General features: G+C 42.8%; 1 protein-coding gene across 1 annotated transcript in view; it reads right to left on the minus strand.

The window, feature by feature from the left end:
- Positions 1–5,000, minus strand: part of LOC138051517 (ubiquitin carboxyl-terminal hydrolase 48-like) — a 102,846-nt gene that overhangs the window by 659 nt on the left and 97,187 nt on the right. The window lies entirely within an intron of this gene.

Below are 5,000 nucleotides of genomic sequence, written 5' to 3' on the forward strand. Positions count from 1 at the left end.
CCTATGAGTAGAAGCGAACAACTCCCATACCAGGCCTATGTGTCACGGCATTTTGACACTAACTCTTCTGCGATATAAACAAAGGCAGTTCCGGTTCGGTGACGCCATAACGTCAAGTTAGCTTCTTGTGATTGTTCATCGGGCTCCTGCGGGAGTCTCATTCGCGGGAAATTAAATCTAAAAATAAATCGGTCTGTGAAAACGCCGTGACAGGAATATTGATTTGTTGTTCGCTCTTAGTCCTGGGCTCCTGAAGTAAAGAGCTCCGGTTAAACAAGAATAGAATTCCTGAGCTTACAGATGATTCACAGCATTCAGGTGTAAGCACTATTACAAACCAGAGATTTAACGTTCATTTATTCCTTTGTCAAAAGGAATGAACTGAGACTCCCAGTCTCTCCGCCGCGCCCAGGCCCACTCCCCTTCCTCTTTCATGTCATGATTTTCCTGCGCATGCGTAAGATTTTATTTCTTTAATTGACCATGGAATTTTTAGAAGTTTTATCTAATTTAAATTGATTTAGCTTTTATCGATCGTTTTTTAAGTTATGCAATACCAGGGGGATCGATTTTTTTTAATGAAAGACTTTCGAAAAAGTGAGCGAAGTCATGAGAGAGGGTGGTATGCTGAAGTTCTCGAACCTTCCCTTCCTGGCCTACGAGGGCTGCGCGACGAGCTCCTGTCGCGTGCTTAAGCTCCCTACTGTTTGGCCAAAGGGTCACCTCGCGCTATCCCCTCCCTCGCACGCGCGCATTTCTGTTAGCATCTTGTACAGCCAGGACCTTCACCGAATGCTCACCTGGCAGAGCGTCTTGCGAAATGGCTCCTGTGGTTCATCAATCTGCAACCAAAATTTTGGGTTAAATTGATGGGGGCCACTCGAAGTTCACTTTACGTTCACTCGAAGTTTGCATAAAAGCGAAAGGGGCAAAACTTCTAAGGTTACCGCAACTAAAATAAACCCAGTTCACATTCAGCGTAGAACACAGGCTCCCTGAAGTGGATGGTCTAAAGTAACAGCTTTTTTATTGTTACCTGCAATTTCAAGTCTCCCAAGGTCTCAGATGATCCAATTGTTATCGAAACCTCTCCTTCAAGCTTTTGTTTCTTGCTGTTCGGTGGAGTCTAAAACAAAACAACAACGTGAAAAACAAAATTTTAGGTTTCGACGACAACGTGAGAATACTGATAACAATGAACCAATCATTTTCTATGTTTACTTTAAAACCGTTCGTACCTTTCCAGTTACAGGATAGAGCGACTTTCATATGACCTTGAAAATTTAACGTAAATACAGAACATAAACAAAAATGCAAAACTTGGCTTATGGAACAAAAACAGACGAGCACGAATTTTCATTGGCTTAGCGTAGTTAGCGAACTTAGATGCAAATAACGTCATCTCTCCATGGAACTTTCTGGAAAATTTCTCTTTGATGTCATTTGAAATGCAGTAATGTGATTGGGCAATCGAATTGTTTACTCCCTATATTAGGAGTTTCCTTGGCGGGAACGGGGAGAAGCTTTGTTTTAATCTTGCTAAAGATTAGTCCGCGAAACAAAATGCGAACACTTTTTCAAGGTCACACGAAAGTCGCTCTACTTCGCCCGTATTGTACATGATATACAAGACGGAAAAATCGCGAAATGCTTGCGATAGCGCTAAGTTATATTTTGGAGTGACCTTTTCGTTGACGATGCCGTTGCCATTGCTCAATTTAACTCATTCAGAAAAGAAACGATGACGGCTACGACAACGACACAAAACAATAATATACACTTATAATTAATTTATGGTCCCGATGGAAACAGTTATTTTTGTTTTCCCGAGAGTCCTGATGTTTCCCGAGACGAAGTCGAGGGAAACATCAGGACTCTCGGGAAAACAAAACTAACTAGTTTCCCGAGGGACCAGACATTAAGTGCTTTGTTATATATTTAGAATCCAGCAAAATATCCCGAGCGGGCAACAACTGCACAATTGTATCCTTGTCGGGATACATCTGAATTTGATCAGGGCCACGTGACAAAGAATCATCCAATCCCAGCGCTCGTTTTGTTGAGCGAAAGTCTAAGTAACAACACTATTGGTTAACCGATTTTATGATGAAAACTAACGATAAAAAATTACGACCTTTCGACCTTCCGGAGGTCATTTTCAAGGGCGAGTTAAAATATACAAGTAAATTAGCATAAATATAAAATACCATGATCACTAAAAAGGCAGTAAAGTATGTAATATAAGTGATAAAATATTTGTAAAAAATGGGGGACATAAATTAATTAGAAGAATATACATTAACAAGCTTTTATAACCTGATCTAAACAAATAATTTAGCATGGATGGAATCAGATTGTTTGTTTAGCGTTGGTTTGAAGCCCGCCGCACACGGTGAGGAAAGAGCTGAGCAAACTGCCTCGCGAGGCGGTTTCCTCAGCCGTTTTCTCACCGTGTGCGGGGAACTTTTGGTGAGAAATTGGCCTCGCGAGACCGTGAGGAAAAAATCAAACATGTTTGATATTTTTCGCCTCGCGAGGCAAATTCATCATTTTGTGCGGCCATGGTGAGAATTGAGTTGAGCTTGGTCAATGAAGCATCCAATAAAAATACATGGCATTCTCACGTGACTTCAGTGAGGTCGGAATTTCTTCCTCCGACACCATCCTGAACCGCTGGAGTCACGTGAGTATACCATGTATTTTTATTGGATGCTTGATTAAACCAAGCTCAGCTCGATTCTCACGATGGCCGCACTCATTGAGGAATTTGTCTCGCGAGGCCAAAAATATCAAATATATTTGATTTTATCCTCACGGCCTCGCGAGGCGAATTTCTCACCACAATTTCCCCGCACACGTGAGAAAAAGGCTGAGCAAACCGCCTCGCGAGGCAGTTTGCTCAGCTCTTTCCTTAAATGTGCGGCGGGCTTTAGGTCTTTGATAAAAAAACACTTCGAAGATAAGACAATCAAATTTGTTTTGACATTTCCTTAAAATTCTAAAACTTTTGCGCCATGTCGTCCGGTTCCAAATCATGTTGCTCTCTGAGATGGTTTCCGACTGCCGCTCCTTTGTGTTCCTCAATTCGTTGGTAAAGGTGTCGGCACGTATAACCGACATAACCTGCATCACACAGATCACACTTAAAATAATACACTACGCATTGCTGATTCACCAGGGGCGGCTTGTCTTCCCTTACTTTGATCTTCCGACTTGTGAACACCGGGCTAACATCTTCATTGACTTTTCGACTGAGGTCACCAAGTTGTCTGCGTACTGCGTTTGCAGATCTTTGATCTTTAAAGGGCAGCACGATTCTGATTGGAGCTTCTCGCTTCTCAGATACTTGCGCACGTGAGTCTTCAGACACTTTTGAATCGCACTGCACACTGCACAAGATTGCCTGGGTAGCACAATCGAGCAAAGGTCTCTTTAAGGCGTTCACATTCCTCGTGAAAAAACTTCCATGTAGTTGAGAGCTTAAACGCACGCGGATAAGCATGGTGTTCAGTAGTGAGCGTTTACATCTCCCATCCACGTGGCTGTGGTAGTGTAACAGAAGCCCAGTGTCCGTCGGTTTTTTGTACACCTTTGTGTCTAGCCGGCATCCCTTCTTCATTACTTCCATTCCCAGAAAGGGAAGAGTGCCGTTTTCTTCGACCTCCATTGTGCAGTCGATAGAAGGATGACTGCTGTTCAACGTCGTTAGGAATTCTGAGGCTGTTTCAACATCAGTCATTGCGCTAAGTGTATCATCAACGTAGCGTTTGTAGACGTCAGGCATCTTGTTTTCTGTTTCCAGTTGTTTCTCGATATTACACATGAAGGCGTTTGCCATGAGGGGTCCCAGAGGCGAACCCACAGCAACACCATCCACCTGTTGGTACAGATTTCCTTAAAACTGAAAAAGCTGATGTTTGGTGGCAATTCTCAACAGCTCTATCAAATCCAACTTCGTGATGTTGAGACTGTGTTCTTCATTGAACCAGTTATTTTGAAAGGCTCTTTCTGCAATGCTCTCGATGGTTTCATCCACAGGAACATTACGGAAGAGCGAAGATACATCATAAGACACCAAAATGTCGTGTTCATTGATTTCTATCTCATGGAGCTCGTCGGCGAAAAGGAATATGTCATTGATGGACAAGGGTTTCAGTTTCTCGTCCAACCACTTTGCAAGCTTGTTATTATACATTCCCGTGGCTGATAGTATTGGACGCAGGGCTAACTTCTGCTTATGGGTTTTTAGGAGACCGTAAAGATGTGCGAGTCTCGAACCCTTCTGTATTACTGAATCCGAAATGGTTTTAGGTAAAATCCTTTGTACAAGCGAGGATAACTCCTTCTCCTTCTGAAGAAATGGATGGTAGTGCTTCAGGGGTCTTCCTCGTGTTTTTGGTCTCTCGACACTCACGCTCTGACACTCACGGGTACGAATTTTGTCGCGTCATTAATGGATGACTCTTTCAAAAGACGGACATACTCATATTCGTCCATTACTACTACTCCTGAACCCTTATCGGGTTTGGTAATAACAATGTCATCTCTCCTCTTGAGTTGACCTATAGCTCTCAGCATTGCTTTCGGTGGTGCTGGACCTTTGCGTTCGCAGTAATTAAGGGCAATAGAGCGTAATGTTGCTGCTGCTAATTCTTTGTCATCACCGTTGAGCTTTGATTCTAGTTTCCAGTAAGCCTTCTCAAAGTTTGCTTGGATTTGTCTCGACGATACTCGTTGTGGGAGGGAAAAGTTAAGGCCTCGACACAATACCAGCTTTTGAAAGAAGGATAGCCTGTACAACGAAATGTTGTTGATGTGCTGATCGATGTTCGTATCGGCGGCCAACAGTCTTGATATCTTTTTGGTGTGAGTATTCATCAGTTGCTGGTACTGCTTTCTTGCGTAGGATAAGTATCGTTTTCAGAATGCAGATAAACCGAAAAGGCGAGCATTCTTCTTGGATTTCTCGATAAACTTCACTACTTTCTTTCTTCAGCTCA

The sequence above is a fragment of the Montipora capricornis genome, chromosome 6 (assembly GCF_036669925.1).
Source record: "Montipora capricornis isolate CH-2021 chromosome 6, ASM3666992v2, whole genome shotgun sequence".
In the NCBI taxonomy this organism is placed as follows: domain Eukaryota; kingdom Metazoa; phylum Cnidaria; class Anthozoa; order Scleractinia; family Acroporidae; genus Montipora; species Montipora capricornis.